Source organism: Anoplolepis gracilipes, chromosome 6, assembly GCF_047496725.1.
Source record: "Anoplolepis gracilipes chromosome 6, ASM4749672v1, whole genome shotgun sequence".
Lineage (NCBI taxonomy): Eukaryota > Metazoa > Arthropoda > Insecta > Hymenoptera > Formicidae > Anoplolepis > Anoplolepis gracilipes.
In genome coordinates this window covers 6,123,896-6,143,499 of record NC_132975.1, presented here as the reverse complement: position 1 = coordinate 6,143,499, position 19,604 = coordinate 6,123,896, and the positions used below count along the sequence as shown (strand labels likewise).

Genomic DNA, 19,604 nt, shown 5'->3' with positions numbered 1-19,604 from the left:
AATGAAATTAAAGTGCGCACGGCTGTGCAAAAATTTTACAGCTTTCCATTTCCGAAGACGATTCGCACACTCGGACGATGACATTATCGTAGCCTACGGCTGCCTAAATAGGCGACCTTTTAGAGAAAGATTCGCTAAATTGCGTCCGCTGGCGTCGACGACGGCCCTGCCGAGGATGAATAAATTAAGAAAAGGAGGTTGTACGCTTGGTTCCTTCGACGGGCAAAGTCTCGTGCGTGCTTAATTAAATTTAGCGCCGCACTTGGCGCGAATTCGCCTTCGGTTCTCCTTCCTTCGATATTCAACGCGATGGCGGAGAGCCGCAGAAAATAATATACACTTGGCGAGGAAATTATGCAAATATTTGTTTACTTCTCGTACAACCGCCTGCGGCTGATGTATCTGAATTAAAATTTAAAACTCGTATCTCTCTCTCTCTCTCTCTCTCTCTCTCTCTCTCTCTCGCTATTTGTCGACGAGCGCGAATCGCTCGGATGTAAAGCAGTCGCTCTATATTTCGTTATTTCGACGCTTGATTTTCGCCGTCTCGATCGATACAATTGCGATATCGGAAGACGACTGTAAGAGACGACATTTGGATGTAATTTTGGCTTACATTTTTTAAGCGTGCGTTATTTCTTGGAAGTTACATATGATGAGAATAATATGACGGTACGCTCGTTCGAAGTATCGATGATTTTTATCGCTGTGCAAAAGAGGAGAATATGTTTTTACGGTCCATGAAGTTTACTCAAAATTAGGCTGAAACGTTATTTAATTCCATCCTTTAATCACGGTCGATGACAGGAGGAGTTTCCATAAAACTGAGCGTCATCCCGAAACAAAACATAGTTTTCCTCTTTTGGCGATCCGTTAGTTTTAAAAGATAAACCTCAAGTCTTTCTATCCGCGGCGGACTAAGCAAACTGAACTCTGTAACGAGTTTTCTCTCTACCCAAATTGGCGTAAATCGAAATGAAGTTATCAATGGCATAGCAAAGTCATTTAAAGCTATCCATGAAGTGGCTTGGAATGATTAGCTGAGAATAATTAATAACATTTTTAATATTATATTTTTTGATCAAATATTATTCTCCGAATACAAAGAGTTTTGTAGACTTAATCTATTGTATATCAAATTAATGACTTGCCTAAGCTTAGATATAATATTCCTCAATTTTCAATCAAACTTATTGGCCGATTACTTTTTAATGTTTAATCAAACGCAATTGAAGTAAATATTCGGAAACTTGAAGGATAATTTTTCGACTGTATTTTCCTTTCGCACAAATTCGTAATTGCGAAATTTCTAGTTTCATCCGCACGCAGCGCTCCACGTGCAGCTTCCGAATCATCCCCTCAACCTACCGTGTTTCCTAACGTCTTTTTTCCGTAGAACGAGCATTCTCGAGAAAGGAAAAACATTAACCAAGCGTTTCGCGAAAAAACAATTCTGTAGGATGATGTCTCTGTAAGAAGGAACTGAAAAAGCTACGGTAAGAAAAGTCGAAAAAATAGAAAAGAAGCAAAGGTGAGGCGAGGAAAGACGTTCGCCCCGGGGTGCCCTCGGTAAATCCTTACACTCCTGGATGCCGCCCTTCCGCCCGATCAATATTGCGTTGGTGGGGCCGAGGCAGGACGGTTCGTTGCGAGGGGCGGTAGGGGATCGTGGAGCCGTGGAGGGTTGAAACGAGGCGGAAGGGGAACGAGGGGAACGCCGTCGCGGTGGTGGCGACGGTGGCGGCGGATAAAAGGAGTAAACGCGAGAGACAGCAGGGGGTTGCTGACGGCGCGAGGGTAGAAGGGCGCGACGGCGGTGGGGATTGTTTAGGTGGGGACGGTGGTGGAGAAGCTAACGCGCTGTCATGGCGCCGCGCAGCATCGCCAGGCAAGCGGCACCTCGGTGTACTCCCTCGCGGCGCGTTACGCGTTCTTCAGGATACCGCGATCGGCAGCGACGAGCGACCTAGTGAAATTGGCGCGCGTCCGTACCGTGTCTCATCCGCGCGTCACGAGCCGCTCGTCGCGTCGCGTCGCGTCGCGTCGCGTCGCGTCGCGTCGCCCGCTTCGAGCGTCCGAGCGTCGCAAACGCACCGTGTTCCACTTTTCGCGCTTTCTTCGTGACTGCGGAATAGTCGGATACGCTGGCGGCCGCCGACAGCCTCCGCGAAGACACAGTTGGGGAGAAATCGTGAATGCGTTTGCGACAGGAGAAACCTAGTGGGGTGTCGAAAATCGCGAATCGGTCTCTTTCATTTATTAAGTGCTAATATCCATGTACGTGTGGGTTGTGTGCACGCGATTGGGACAGCAGTGACGCGAGTGACAGCGACGATCCACGACGGTGATCGCCGATAGAGAAAATCTATCGCATTGCCGGAGAACGGCACACGCTTGGCTGGCTCGCCCGCGCCGCCATCGATCGCGAAGGTCGAGGCTGAAGGTCGCGAGTCTCGGGGAGACTTGGTTACCTCTGGAGATTAATCTACGAAACTCCGTCACCGAAACTTTGTGATTTGACGTTTATTATTCCGACGTCGTCGAAGCGCGCGCTTTTACCTCTCGAAAACAAGCTCGCCCCCACGATGTGGGGAGCCTCGTGAAAGCGCTCTGCTGGTGCAATGTACCCGGAGTGAATCGATGACGGACGAAAGGAGGAGAATTGTGATAATCATCAACGGTGCTCGTCGATGCACAATGTCGCGGCGTGACCAGACACGTGACTGAGAGACGGCGAGAAATTCTTGTGCGGCGAAGGCAGGACCTTTGCGGGTCTTGATCGGAGAATCGACGTCGGCGAAAATAGGCGGGGGTGACCGTCGCGGGAGGATCGAGCTGGCAGCGGCTGGGTTTCGTTGGGACGCGATACTAGGAATAACAATGTCCTAGCGAAGGCAGGACCTCGTCTCTAGGCCGATCCCCCTCATCCTGATCCACTTCTCTTCCAAAAAAACCTACACACGCAACACACAGGCATACACCCCGTCGGTCCCGATCACCAACGTACATCCATTTATACCGTCATCGCGTCCCACCGTTACACGCGCGTTCGCGCTGATACAGATTCCGCCGCACACATGTAATCGGCCGCGCGCGCATATACACACACATACGTACCCGTTATACGATACACGCGTATAGAGATATACATTCGTGTATATATACGCGAGAAGAAGATAAAAGAAAGAGAGACGTACACAAGTATATACAGACACACATACGTGCGCGCGCTTTCGACGCTTTTGCTCCTTCTCTGCCTCTCGTTCTTTATCGTCGCTCCCGTGGTGAGACTCATCATCGCGCACCCGCACCCTGTACACCCAGGTCGACACAAACACGCGCGGACGGACACCGGAAGCGATACGTATACGGACGGTGCGCGCGAGTCTCCCGAAACCAGCCAAATCCAAAGTCCTTAATCCCGTGGGGTGATTCTGGCCCCGCCCGTACGCGAAGGAACCACACCCCAGCGAGAGAGTGAGAGAGGTGGAGGCGAATTCAGGATCCGGATTTAGCAGGCTTCTCGGTAAGCTCTCGGCATCAGCAGTCCATTCTTTTTCCACGCGTCTTTGGCTAATTCTTTTTTTTTTCGCTCTTGACGACGCGACTCCAAGGAGTAACCTTGGTCGCGGGGCGACAGTGGGAAGGGTGGCCGTAGAGGCGAGGAGGTGGGTGAATATCGGCCTCCTCGACCTCGGCTCATGTACCGCTCGCTCCCTCTCGTACTCTTCGCGCCCCCTCGCTTCGTCGACACTATCTGACCAGACAGTGCACATGGCCCCGTTCCATGCTGGATGCAGGTTGCAACGCGGTTGGGTCGTGCAGGTTAGGTCCGTTTGCGACACGAAGGGTGGCCGAAAAGGGCAGCCAAATAGAGAAAGGGAGAGGAAGTCGTGATGTATGCGCTCGGTCGATGAGGCCTGTGCGATCCAACGATTCTTGCGAGTAATTAGTGCTAATTACGCGTAGGAGTCATCTAACTACACACGCCGATCCTCACGATAATGATCTCTGTGAAGCTCCGAGATCCGCGTTCGCTTTGATGGCGAGATGTCTGAGTGTTTGAGCTGCGAAGATAATTACTTATGCTACTCATTGAAATAATGAAAAGCCAAAGATAAATAAATACAAGATAAAGATATAAATAAAACTTGTGTGATTATTTTCACTTAATGTATTTCTATTTAATGAAGATATTTTTTTTTTCTTTAGAAGATTTAAAATGGAAAAAAGAAATGTATAATGCACGAATTCCATCGTTGAATAATATTAATTATTTCAATGATCCTGAAATCCACGCGCTTGTATTTTATTTCATAAACGAAAAGTCTCGCGCAATTAACCTCGTAAAATTAACAGCAATGCAAATTCGTAAACATATTGCATGACATATATGCAATACTTTTGCTAATTAGCGGAGATGATTTTAAATTGATTTGTGTTTCGATAATTTTACGGTTCAGACGTGATTTCCGACAGCAGTTGTAACTGGTTTCGATAGTGATAAAAATTGTTCGTGATGAATAAACATTTCGTTGATTTGTCAGAGCATTTTGTAAATATCGAACGCGTATGTAATCCATGAAAAATGGATTTTTATGATGGGAGAATTATGGACACATATTGAAGTAAAAATAGAAAACAGAAATTGTGCTCGCAATATTGCGTTGGTAAATATTTACGAATCTAATTGTTGCACTTTGCAAAAATGTTGCATATGTATAGAAATATTGAAGAAGAAAAATCTATTAAAATAGAAAAAAATATTTTATAACAAGATTAAAAAAATAACGAAAAGTAGGTGATATGTTGACATCATATCACTTGTGGTATTCGAAAGCAAATAGTATTTAAATATAATGTATATACATTCTAGAAAAATATGTATTAAATAACTGTTTTTTCATACAAGAATATTGAGAAATCATGCAATACAAATAGACGCGCGGTTTAAAAACGCTTTCCATTGAAATGAATTATCTGCAACAATTATTGACAGGAAAGCTATGCTATGCTTCAGCTGGAAAACAAATAAATTATTCTACATTCATCAACTTTATAATCATTTTTATGCTTGGTTAGTCAATTTCTATGCTTTTAAAAAATATGAAATAAAATATGTGCTGCTATAGACATTATGACAGTCGTATTGACTTTGCATAAAATTTTAATTCCCGATAGATATTTTGATCACGTTTCTTGAATCTTTTGTAAATTAAAGGATTCGTATAATTTTATATCGATTGTGATAGCCGAGAGTCGTCTGTCGACGACGATTTTACTATCGTTTGGATGTGATCCAGGGAATGTACAAAGGACAGGTTCGGTGCCCGACGGAGCCAATCGCGCGCGTAGTAAGCTAATTTTAATTAGTTAAAATATAATTTATATAATAAGCTCTAGAGATGTCTAAATTCTTTTTTGCAATAATTCTCTTATACTCTTTTTTTCTAATTATATTTAATAATTTATGTATGGCACGTTGATGTTTCTACCGTCCGATTCTTTACGTCCGAGCTCTACATTCTAAAGATACACTTCTAAGATTATCAAAGCGCACAATTATACTATGCGCTTGCACTGTAAACTTTGCCTCATGATTTTGATTACAACTTCTGGCAACTTTTTTACAACCAGAGTCATAATAAAATCCTAAGGATAACGTGGTATGATGTGAGTGACGTCAATTTTAAGTCCGGTAGATGCAGTTTATTACGGCAATTCGAGTTTTACGACGCGAGACGAGATGACCGGCCATATTCGCCGAAAGCTGGCCAAGCTAATTTTCTGCCGATGTAAGCAGGTAAAAGCGTCGCGTCGCGCGAGTTCAGGAGAAAAAATCCCCTCGAGACTCGTTTTCGCCAGAAATGAGTCAGTGCATGTTGCGCAGAAACGATCAGTTAGACGAGCATTAGTCTTCGCTCGACAGCAGCCCGCTTTGGTCGGCCAGCAAAACCTAAGTTGAATTAGGTTAAGGCATTGGGGCGGGGGTTGGGCACAAAGGAGAGGACCCGGGTGGAAGTTTGGCGATTTCTTGTAATTAAATCTGCGACCTTCGTCCGGTTATTGTTTCCGCTCGTCCGTTCTTATACGCCGGCTGGGCGCAATAATTTTTGCGGAGCACGTAATCACAAGTATCGGGAATCTGATGAGACTTTTACGGCGTACTTTCAAGATGGACGAAGAAATCACAACGACGATGATGACGAGCCTTTGTTCGACGAATTTATCCAATTAGCGACTAAACTCTTGGAAATGTTGTCCTCTTCTCTTGTGCAGTACTTTATAAAATATATAACGCAAATTCAGGGCAGGCTGTTATGCTTGAAAACCATTTATCTACAAAATTTTGAAGTAAAATAAATAAGTATTAATGAAAAAAGAATATATCTTATTGAGACGCTAGTATTATAACATAATCATTTTTTTTTTTCGCACTCTTCATTCTTGTTATTCACGGAAACTTTCTCTCGTTAATTGTATTGTAACTAAACATTTACAGAGTAGTACAGTGGATGGGTGTGCAAAGAGAAAAATACATTGTGTTCCTCGCAGTGGCCGCGAATAGTCCTCTGTTTTATCGCAATCCTCCCTTCCGTTCTTCTCGACTGAATTCTCGTTTAATCCCACTTGACCCGCCGAAACTGTCGAAATTCTCGACGTTAACAGATACTAACACTGTTGTTGCTCCAGCAGTACTCTGTGCAATCAGTTTTAGATCGTTTCACCTGGGTATATACTTACTCGCGATGATATCGTGCAACGACTCTCTCTCTCTCTCTCTCTCTCTCTCTCTCTCGAGATTAACGCGTTGTCAAGTTGCAAAACTTAACAATGATTTTCACGTTTTGTACATGAAATACGTAAATAAATATATATACTTATTAACAAGCAGGAAAGAAATTCATTGTTCTCAAAGAAGCTAAATTGACTATAAGGCTACATATTTGCTTTTATATTGTATTTTATATGTATATAAAAATGCAAATCTGTAGTCTTATGGTAAATTTATATATATATAAATTCCACAAAGTACATATTCTCTCTCTTACACGCTACGTTCAATTCGTACAACGTCTCTCGACTTTGATCTTAAAAGGTGTAATTTGCATTCGGAGCATGGCTCATGATTGTCACCTCGCTTGCTTTCGTGTTTAGGTATACATAAGCCGTCGCATCCACATGGAGAAAGGGCATTTGTACATACCACGGCCTCGATATCCTTCGAACACGGAGGATCGCGTGCCGGAGCACGTCCGCGTCTCGTTCAAATACATCCGATCTCGGCGGAGCAATTAAGCTGCTTTATTGTCGGACAAATAAAAAAGGTGCAAAAAAAGAAAAAAAAAAAAAAGGAAACGTCCGATGAGCGCTGCGAGAGCGTGAGCGCGGCTCGGATTAAAGCGCTTTTTCACCGGGAGCCGCCGTCCATCGAGCTAGATCTCTGTATTAACGAGAGTGGCAGTCCCCGGTAACGCGTGTCGCGCGCGTCCCCCCATTAATGACTATCGCCGCCGCTTTGGACATCGAGCGCGATATTTAATCGCGCCTCCAATGTAGCGTCACTTTTATCGGCGAGTTTTTGTTTTTTTTTTTTTTTTTTTTTCTCTCTCCCTCTCTATTTTTTTTGTATGACGGGACAAAACGTGAGTTTAGCAGCGGGACGATCGACCGGGGGTTGCATCATCGTCGGTGTATCGTCGCTGTCAAAGCAATGGGATGGCGGATGTGACGCGCGCGCGACAACGAAGTATTATCGGGCCGATAGGGATGGCGAACTCGGTTGCCACCAACGAGAAAATTCCTAGCCGAATTTTTTTTTTTTTTTTTTTTCAAGAGAGTACCTTGCTGGTTTAGAGCGGATAAGCTCTCAGAGAGGGTTGATCGACACCGGCTGCCGAAATTGCGGTGGCACGAGATGCATCGTTCGTTCGTTCGTTCGTTCGTTCGTTCGTTCGTTCGAGCGGGCCCCAGCTCGTTAAATTGCGAAAGCGGCAAAATTTCTGCAACGCGGCTCGCGCAAAACGAACACGGAATAACGAATGCAGTTTACCTTTATCCGCCCGCACAATTGCATCGGCTGAGTTATCGCGTGCTGTTTAAACGCGAAAGCGACGTGTCAAAGCACAGACGACGAGATCCGCATAGGACGATAGTAATTGACAATATGCAACAGATAAAAAAGGTAACGATTTTAAATATATATTTGAGGATTATTTAACGCTCTTTGGAAATTAAGCCAGTATAAATCGCGTATCATCTGCGAATTAATTTCGGCGGTCGAGGGTCCGTAAAATATAAATTTACGACAGCGCTCGAGGTGATGCTATTTTTCAGCGTCAAGTCTCACGGCGGGTGGGTACACTGATTTAATTCGCCCGTGTGCGCGAACTTTGTTCGCCGCCTTCCCGCCCCGAAATGTCAGAGTCCACCACGCGCTTCGACATAATCTGTCCTTCGAGCGCCGACGCAAGTACAAGAAGCCGATCGAAGGCGCTCGCGCGAGATGATCGCGCGCCGATTGCGCCGGCACGCGATAGCTTTTCACGGCGGTTTCCGTAGGTCGAGGGTTGAAGGTCTCCCGCCGCCACGGTGTGGTGCTTTCCATGAACCGTGCAACTTTGACCTCTATATTTAAGCAGACACAAACCCGTCACTCGTGACAAGTCCCGTACGTGCATGATACGATTGTACACGGTGTTTAAAAATCAATGGCTATTTTTTTACCTTACCGTAGATTTCATGGCGAATTGTAGTGTTGATTTATTGTTTAATAAGAACGCTTTAAGAAGGTCTCCTGTCGATCAGTTTGTAATTTTTCTTTCATATATGGACGCAGTTTGGCCTCTGCTATATCTATGGAAAATATACCGTATAATTCCGGTGCATCCTGTATAAAAAACTCGAGCACACATAACTTCGTTTCTCGTTTCGCGTGAGCTTCCGTGCCACGACGTCGTTAAAACTACATTCTCACAACTAATCTTCGCGATTGGTCGTCGTGGCCTCACTCACGTACCAACATCGCGAACGATCTAGTCGCACTGGGACTTCTCTAATCGTTCGTGGAACGAAAACCGATTTTCAGTCAGTAGGTGCCGCAATTAAGCTCACGACTAGACGAATTCTTCACATGCAAGAATGGTAAGGTTTGATAAAAATCAAAATGACCTGTATCGAGATATCTTTTGTTATCAAACCTTTTATCAGCAATAAGTCAGAAGGATAGCGCGAAGGAATGTCAAGCTTTACAACCGCCGCTTTGTGCAGTAAAAAGAAATATCGACATACTGAATTTATGAACTGGAAGTATATTTAGTCCGAGGTTAATAATTTACCGTTGGAAAGATTGACTTTGCGTTAGTCAAGGGTAACGGTGGACCTACGATACGAAATAATTTAATTGTATTATCTTGATAAAAATGATGTGTGCATCAAGTAGTCGCGATGTCATAACGCCGATATTTTTAACCGCACATGAAATGCAAACCCTATCGAATAACTTCAATTCGCGTTCATAAAGGGCCGTTGATATAACGAAAAATGATGAATGAGTAAAATTCGAACTAGATTATTTGCGAAGCAAGCCAATCGACGTGGTCGTCGCACATCTATTTATAACGCGCGATTTATCATAAATAGTGACGCGATACAATGAGGGATAATGTATACGGAAAACCGTGCGGGCAACGTTGTGAAACATGATTTTTGATTCGTATGCCTCTATATGGCATACATATTTTTTCAATCTTCCCTCCGGCTAAAAAATGGAAGAAAAATCGGTAGCGCATAGGCCATACAATCGAACGTCGCTTTAATAGCTGCGGCGCATCGACCACAGATTTATCCAGACTAATGCAATGCGACAACGTGACGCTTTATGGAAAATCGATTTCCATAAAACCCTCAATTATACACACACACATACGCACACATATATATATATATATATATAAATATATATATATATATATATATATATATATATATATATATATATATATATATATATATGTGCGTATATACATATATTTATGCGTATGGGTGTGTGTATCGTTGTAACGCGCCGCGGCTGGCGTCTATTACATTTACATTTTACAATCATGAACACCGTAATTGAAACCGCCGCTCTGCAGAACCGAGCCGAGCTCTGTCAGGTGTAATTAAAGCGAATCCCTTGTAACCGCCCGAGCTCTTCTGTAACCGACACTCGGGGACGACGCAGGTGAGGTAAATTAAAAACCAGTCGTCGCTAGTATATGTGTCTTTTGATCGATGATATTTCTATGATTTTTGTTTTGATAACCGTAAACCACCCCTGTGTTGATGCAACGCGAAGCTTTACTTTGAAAAATGTCATCTCGCTGATTGTTCAGCTGCAATTGATTCGCTTTTGCGCGCTGCAACTGGCAACGCGGAACGCCGGCAATGTTATGCAGAGCCCTGCCGATGACCCAGCAGGTCCTATTCATCCCGACGGTGCTCAATTTTTCCTTTGTTCACCTCTATGAACTCCCGTACTTTTTATATCATGACGAATAGCAGGCATCGATTCCGCCTTTTCCTTTTTATTTTTCGTCTTTTTCTCTGTCTTTCTCTCTCTCTCTCTCTCTCTCTCTCTCTCTCTCTCTCTCATTTATTTACTTGTCCATACGTAAGCTTGTAATCCGATTACATCACTTTACGCTATTTTGTCCTCTTCTATAAATGCGCTAATGCGAGTGTGAAAATTCCGTACAAATCGTCGCGGACGTCGCACGTGCGACACGAAAATAATAAAGCAGCGCGTATTACGCAGATGTTACGCGGACAATTTTAGCGTCGACTATCGATCCAAGCGATGCTGTGCGAAAGAGGAAAAAACCGATTTAGGATAAAAATATCCGCCGAGGTCCCCGACGTCTCGTCTCCGCGGCGCTGTATCGATGCCGAGCTCCATTCAGCCGAGTCGCCGTCTACCGCGTGCTTAAGTATCGAGATGGAGGTACGATGACGTGGTCGCCCTGTAAAAGTCCCGCGACTAGACCGCAAGTCTAATATCATTGTGCGTGCAATATATTGTATGTAGAATCTGTTCAAGCTCCGAGTCCGCAATATTCTGTGATCTCTTTCATTTTATATAAATATGGGACAATAACCGCGTGATACGGATTTATTAAAAGCTTCATAAATGTAATGTGTAAAACGTATATGTTATTATAAATGCTATTAAAATGATATTGAATTCAAAAGTACATATTTTATCCGAATCCCAGTAATATATTTGCTCTTCTGGTCATGATTATATAATGTATTCCTCGTACTTTTTATTTAAATATTTCAAAATAAATATGATCGTTTATCTCTCAATTGCAATCACATTTATATTCAGATTTGTCGTATACTGATACATGTCATATTATATTATGTTATATAATATTCATACATCGTTCTCACATGTTTCATATTATGCTTATTTTTGTATTTTCTTGATGAATTCTCTAACATTACCTCCTTGAATATGTCTTTGGACATTTTGATATAAGAGAAAAATATCTAAAAAAAAAAAAAAAAGTATAACCGATATTCTATTTCATATTTATTTTACAAAACATACGTACCTTTTCCATGGCACATGCATTTAGAGTGTGTTATCTTTAGCACAAGAATCCTTTTCCAATGACATCGTAACTTCCAGAATATGCCGCTTACAACTCTTTCTACGTCGAGCTTTCCAAGCTGCGCGCGATATATCGGGATTCAAGATCTCCAGCGAAGTGGCGCGATGACGAGCCAAAATTGCGTCTCGCGAGCGAGCTAGCTGGCTTTGAGTACGGTATCAATCTCGAATTTCTCCGCCTACACGCGAGTGCCGAACTCGAGTGCACTCTGGAACTCGACTGGTCTCGACGGGGCGGGTCGCGTTGTCGTCGAAAGCCGGCGCATCTCGAATATAATATTTCAGAACGTGCGCGCGCGAATCGGGATCTCCGATTCTGCCGCATCCTTCCTTTCATCCTGGGAAAGAGAGAGAAAGGGAGAGAGAGATCCTCCCTCGGCGGCGTATTATTCGAAAGTTACGACGAGGCAGTCGTACACTTCACGTCGCTCTTGGATTGTCGGTGATCCCGGGACGCTACCGCTCTAATTCGGCCTTAATGACCCTTTAAACGGAATTTAAACGCGTTCGCGTATCCGACATAATTCAAGCTCGCCCCCATCGTCGATTCTCGTGCTCGCTACGACCATCATCCCCTAAAACTGAAGCACCCCTCAAGTACGTTTCAAAGTCGTTCTACCCATCACATGTATCTGCAGAACTAATAACATTTAATGTCATCTCTTGAGCGATTTTCCGAATAATAGCCTCCTTCAGTGATATACGCATTTGAAAGACACGTGCGACGCGCTTGTTATTATACCTGAATTGCTCGCGCGTCTCATCTGTATAATTTAGAAAAATATCCTCGCGAGACATTCTCATTAAAGTGAGGCTGTTACTTCAGTAGGACTATCAGAATGAGCACTCCCCGTCCGTTTCTCGTCCCTCTTCCCAGTTTCCTTTATGCGTCCCCACGCGCCGTCAACTCTCGCCGCTGCACTCACATTGGCCTACTTATCCTATCCCGGTATTATGCAAGCTAGGTCGTTCGAGACTTAGTACATGGTTAAGTAAGTTTGCGTTGTCTGCTTTAGGCAGCTCGTAGACACCGCTTAAGCATAGTTATTCGTGTTTCCATAGTTTGCGCATCGATTGCACGATGCTTCATCCGCCGTTGTAAGTAGTAGCTGATCGGGTCTCCGACATTTGACATTTGTCCGAAATTTTTTGGCGAATCAGACACATTATTAGAAAATATCTATGTCGTATTTATCAAACACACACACACACACACACACACACACACACACACACACACACACACACACACACACACACACACACACACACACACACACACACATATATATATATATATATATATATAATATTTAACGTAAGAATACAAATATTCAGCCTAAAACCAACCGGCTCGGAGATGAGAACAGCATTCATTTTTAACAGCCAATACAATGACACCTCTTATTCTCTCAGCAGATGCGCGAGAACTGTTATAAATTATTCAGGGATACGTAGCGCGACGAAGAAGTAATTCACCGCGATCAAACTCGCGATTAATTAGCATCTTGATACTATTTAACGTCGTCGCGAGGCCAATGAATATTCATCGGTGACCGAGGCAAAAACAACGGCACGTTCGACTGTTCTCGGAAACATTTCGAAACATTTAAATCCCGTTAAATCGTCGCTCGTCACCGAGACGCAAGTAAGTTATATATTTACGAGGAAACTCTCTCTCTCTCTCTCTCTCTTTCTCTCGTTGCACGTTCTCAAAGACCGCGATTTCAACGTGCGTCATTAAGTCGCAGCTATCGCGAGGTTCAGATTTCGTTGTTACATGGAAGAATGCGTTCAATTTAAAGAGAACGACAATGCCTCTAACCATTTCACGTTGAATCCTAATTAGCGTCATTTTATTTCCACCATCGCGCGTGTCCATCGCCAAGTCTCTCGTAAACTCCCTGCTTCATATGCACTCGTCTGAAATTTATATAGACTCCATCTCTCTTTTTCTTTCTCCTGTCGAAACTTTTTTCGGTAGGTGCATATCGTCCCGTTTTGAGAGAGAAGTGGCACGATAATAATTCATAGTCGGCGAAAACAACGGATATGTCTGCGCGCGTTTAACAGCCGAGCCGGGCCGAGCCGAGCGGACACTTTAACGATTTTCGCCCGGCACGCAACGAGTGTAATTCAACATCCGAATCTAGCTAAACGTCGGCCTTTATTATGCAGATTGCAACCAAATGAAATTACTAGTCATGCGCCGCGCGTGGGGAAACGAGCGACGTTTAAACGGCAGTAATCAATAGTGACGTTGCGAGTTACGTGAAAAAGTTGGAAAGCGCTCGGAACGCTTTAAAAACACGCCGTTAAAAGCGGTTAGAGGAAACATCAAGCGCGAAAAGAATTAAACACAAACGAATCATGAATGGTGACAACTTGTGTCTCCGGGCGAAGGAATGCGAGGCAAGAGGCAGCCTCGAAAATCTACCTAAATTGTATTCAAAGACAGCGCGGACTATAATACGGCATTGTAATTTGATCTTGCTCATAGTCTGCGAACCACGGGCTGATCCGCTGACCTACCCTACTCAACTGGACGCCAGTTATATTGGCTTTCACAGCGAGAGAAATATATAACATGGAGGAAAGTAAATTCCCTTCTCCTTCTCCCCTAAATCCTTCTTCGTCCTGCGAAGTTAGCGGTTATTGCATACCCCTCCCACGTTTCTCTCCCCCGTGAAGTCGACTCTGCGGAAGCGAGACGAGACAAGCAAAACGGCTAAGTGCACTTCCCTCTGGCACGTTCGATTCAATTGCATCTGTGGGCTGCTGACCGACTCAATAGAGAACTCCGTCCGTCCTCCTGCCTTTCAAGCTCTGTTCAGGAAAGATCCGCTCGTCTTATTCACCTTTTCGTTTCGCCTCTCTCTAACTATCTCGATTCTCTCCACCGAAAAGAAGAGCTCGATCACCGAGCGAGAATACCGCGCATCTACCGAGGCTTCTCGGTTTTTCCAACTTCTCGACTCGTAGCCTCGTAGCCTCGTTACTTTAAAATACCAACCAGGTTGCTGAATGTCTAAGAAAAATACAGATTTTCTCTTACTGTAAAGTTCTGGCATTTGTCATAAAGAATATATATAATTGTCTATATATATATGTGTGTGTGTGTGTGTGTGTGTGTGTGTGTATTTATTTAAAAACTGTTGAAGGTTGTTTGATCAAACGATTTAACGCGTTTGATAAGTTATGTAACGTTACGAAAGCTGGTATTCAAAGATATGTTAGATTGCGAAGGAAACTCCTCTCGGACTCTGTCCAGAATTCTCTTCCCTCAAAGTTTCAATCAATCGCCGTTCCGGTCTCTCGGGCGCCCGCATTTCCTTCGAGACAGCCTCGGGATTTTCGAGCATCTCGCGTCAAAGGATCGCCGCGAAATCACCGTTTACAGACAACGACGTCCGCCGGGGCGCTCGCTTTATCGGGAATCCCCGGAATGCGCCGTCCTTTCGGCGGGTCCCGCAGGCTTTCGGAAAACCGCGGAAATTTCAATCGTTTCCAGATCCTTGGCCCTCCTCTCGCTGTTGTTTCCCAACATAGTTGCGCACGTTCCACCGCCGTTCTATCGCACAATGTATAAATCCCGGAGCCGAGTTAAAGGGTTTGTGCCGCCGCCTACGAGAGGCGCGAATCGGTATGCCGCGCCGTTTCCACCTGCAGTTTTGCGGTCGGCGAGGTGGCGATGCAGTTGCAGCTGCGGCCGCTCGTGCGGCTCGTCGGTCGACGACGCGTTTTGCGGCAGGAGCGGTCGTTATGCCGTAATGCGAATCGTCGCCGGAGCACCACCGTCCCCCGCGACAAATACCTCACGGGGTTCACGATGCCACGCGACGCGGCGCACCGCAAATATTGGCGTCACCTTTTCATAAACGATGCCACGCATCGCGATGACGACATACGTTTGCGTGGACGGAATATTATAGCTTTAGGCCTCACATTAGTTGCGGTCTAAAACGGAGGAAAATCGATGTCCTCGATAAAATGGGGCAACATGTGGTAGGAAGATATTATAAAAAATTATATATTACTTAACGCGAACATACACGTGTATGTGACACGTAAGAATTGTGCAATTACTGGGTACTAATGACAGACTTTTTTTTTTTATATCTAATTTTCATACGACTTATACATCACATTGAAAAATTTGTAATTAAAAAGATAGTATATCACGTGATATATAGCGCTATAAGGATTATGCGTTAACTGCAGACTTTAATACAATTCTTTTCTGAAAAGTTATGTCGGTAATAAAACAAATAATTTTTCATTTATTATCAGACAAAGCAATTATTATTTCATTTATTATCAGACAAAGAATTGCAACTGAATTGGAAGTCAACATTGCGGATTATGACGACACATTTTGCGATAATTACATTATTATATTGCAAATCGAACTAGGTGCTTTGAAAAGCACGGTGGCTCTTCGTCCATTGAATTTACAAAATGTTTAATATTTTTATAACGATTAAAAGATTTGATATAAAAGATTGATAATCCACAATAACTTATTGTTAGCTAAAAAAGCTATCCATAAAAAGTTTAGAACGAAAAAGTTTATAACAGTATCATGAATAATTAAAAAAATCCTTATATATTTTTTTTTTCCTAAAAATGTTTTGTATCTTTGAAAATATTTATTCTGAAAGATACAACACAAGAAAACGGTACTTAAAATAAATTTGTTGTAATAAGGCCATATATTTGAGCGATTGTAATCTGCACGCGGCAAAATTGCACAGGGCGGTATGTTTAGCTGTTAGACGTTGGATCGATAATCGAGCAAAAAAGCAATTTACGTTGCTGCGGCCAGTAAGGCGGCAGCGAGTTTTGTGGCTGCACGCAGTGGTATAAATCGACGTTGCTCCGACAAATACTTTGATGTTTATGGTACGCACACATCCGCAAATATTCAATATAGCTTTTCACGAATGTACAATTATTTTGCTTGCGCAGGATTTTGTCATGTATTTTTTCCGTTATTTCCTCGTGAAAAAATAAGCACAAATTGTGGCGAATTTGCGACCACGATACAAAATTTATACCCATATAATTTATATACGTGTATTAAATATATTTATATATTAAAGAATTAAGAGCAATTTAAAATTGTTACGGGATAATAAATAATGCGATTTATTTTATGAGTTTATAAACAGAACGCGTTTTTAGTGTAGTTTCAAATAATGAAGTATTAAATGCGTGATCAGACAGATTAATAGCCTTTTATTTATGGATTTTTCGTCGACATGAAGACATAGCTGCAGATAATTTGTTAGAAATAAAATATTATCGCTTATATATTTTAATGCTTGTCTGATGGAACAGAATGAATAAATTGAACTTCATTCTCGGAGATTTATGCTTACAATGCACGCACTGGTTAAGTGAATTATATTTCGTGTTAACGATATTTTATTTTATTATTATTTTAAATTTTAAAATATAAATCTGGAAGTTTGGGGGACATTTAAATACTATTGAAATATTATACATACCCCATTTCCTTATCTCCCATATATAGGATATTACAGAAATAAGTCTGTTAAGTCCACATCGCATGGCGAACTGTTAAGGCCATTCCGCACGATAATAAAGGCGGGGAGGCGTATATTTTGTCGGAGTGATGTGAAATTCCGCGTTGCAACGCATGCGAGACGCTTGCATCACGCGACGATAGATGTGCATACACGTATAAAAGGGAAGATGCACTTTTATTTCTTTGACTCTCCTGTCACTATCGCCGCCACGCGCCGACCACCTTAAGCGAAAATCGCGCGAGTCTGGTCGAAAGCTCTTTCCGTTTCTTCCTCTCTCTTACGGAATAGAGTCGTGCATTATCGCGCGACTAAATACTCGAGATACACTGCGTTCTCCACGATGGAAAAGTGACGGTCGTTGCGTGTATCACGGTGCTTTTACCGTTGGTTTCTGCCCTCTCGCAGCGTAGCTACGTAATTTTCTAAGGTTGGCGAAAGGGCGGTGCACCTTCTTTCCTCCTTTCGTAGAGCTCGATATGAGTCCCGAGAAAATCGCTCTTTATCGTAGGGGCAAGACTGCGATATTTTGCATGTCTCTTTCTCGCACGCACGTCAGAAATATACGCTTCCGCAGGAGGCTCGACACGAAGGGTAATCTAAGATTCGCAAAACAATTCGCGATTGCTCTCCTATCGGTCTGTCGAGTGCGCACGCATCGTAATAATAAAAAAAAAATTGAAACTGCTTATAAATAAAAAAAACTGTTTCGGCTTTATCGTGTTTTAAAAGAGATTGCTTTTTTACACGCAATTCAATGGTAAAAATTTTATATGTAATGTAATATACGATTGACGCATATTGTTCGGTCGGAAAACAGAAACGCTTCAAATTTAAAGTGCAATAAAATACGATTGCGCACGTGAAATGAAAAGCAAAAACACTTTGAAGCCCAATAAAATACGATCGCTATGTGTGATCAAACAGATACAAATGTTCTAAAATATAATCTAGCATCATGTAGTAGGTATGTATATAATCTAAAAATAAAAATACTTTGAAAAACATGTCGGAATGTAATTTGATGAAATAAAAACGTTTCATCAAGTAGAGTATTTTTTTTTTTATCGTGAAACATGATGCGATATGTCTGCACAGTATTATATCAAGTGTCTATATTATATAGAGTGATTAGCAAATTAAGTGAATTTTTTAACGCGGTACTGATTACGTATACGTTAGAAAAATTCTTTTACTCTCTTTCTACTACAGAGATTCGTATTTAAATAAAAGCATATCTTCGGTTTACGTTTGTCATTCTCATTGTAAGCGCGCAACAAAGTCGCGTAGTTTCCAACTATCGTGACGTTGTCTGGATAAACTTACCCGTTAACTACAATCGAGTTAAGTGCGTCCCGACGCAGTACTAAGGCACGTCGATTTGACTTGCCGAGAGTTATCGACGTCTTCCTACGTCAATTCCAGCCAACGAGGTAGGATTTGCATAGAACATGTCGCACCTTGTTTGTTCGCGGCCGACAGGCTTGTATTGTTCCCTAATTAACGCGAGTTGTTTGTTCTATTTACTCGTTTGCACCTATCTTTATATTTATACCCGTACGTATACACACATTTATCTTATTATTTACCATATTTTATCGTTGCACATATATATATATATATATATATATATATATATATATATATATATATATATATATATATCGTAGATAAGTACGTATAGAAAATTGTGTGAAAAAATGCTTTGAATAATTATTCGTGCTTTCACAAAATTTATAACAAGCAATTTCCTTTTAATTTCTCAAGACACAACAAAAGAAAATTAAACAGAAAAAGCATAAATTGTATTCTGAGCGATTTTAAACGCCGCGACGTAGAAGACGGATAAAAAGAAAAAAATCCCGCTCATTTTGGCAGAGATATTTAAAAGAGGATAAAAGGCAGACGGCAGCGGCACCGCAAAGTTAGAGGATCTTCCTGCGATGGCACGGAACGCCGATACAGGAAGCTCCACTGAGAATTTCGGACATTCATTTGCATAAAACGGATTTCTCTTCCCCTATTTTTATGTTGCTTCCCTCTTGCCCCTTACCTTCTTTCCCCAACTGCTGTCTGTCTCCCCGACGCCCGTTTCCTTCCTATCCGCTATCTGAAAGCATTTCCACTTTCTGTTCCTCTCTCTCTCTCTCTCTCTCTCTCTCTCTCTCTCTCTCTCTCTCTCTCTCTCTCTCTCTCTCTCTCTCTCTCTCTCTCTCTCTCTCTCTCTCTCTCTCTCTCTCTCTCTCTCTCTCTCTCTCTCTCTCTCTCTCTCTCTCTCTCTCTCTCTCTCTCTCTCTCTCTCTCTCTCTCTCTCTCTCTCTCTCTCTCTCTCTCTCTCTATTTTCGGCTCAGCACCGAGTATTCAAGTTTCGCTCTTATATATCCTTCTAACCCTT

General features: G+C 42.6%; 1 protein-coding gene across 10 annotated transcripts in view; it reads left to right on the top strand.

Annotated features, from left to right (window-relative positions):
• Positions 1 to 19,604, top strand: part of LOC140666542 (protein turtle) — a 223,037-nt gene that overhangs the window by 136,999 nt on the left and 66,434 nt on the right. The window contains exon 1 of one of the 10 annotated variants that reach the window (XM_072893824.1): positions 1,858 to 3,526. The exons of the other annotated variants lie outside the window; for them this stretch is intronic. The gene's annotated coding sequence lies outside the window, so the exon portion shown is untranslated. Of the gene's footprint in view, positions 1 to 1,857; positions 3,527 to 19,604 lie in introns of those variants that run through there. 10 annotated transcript variants of the gene reach the window in all.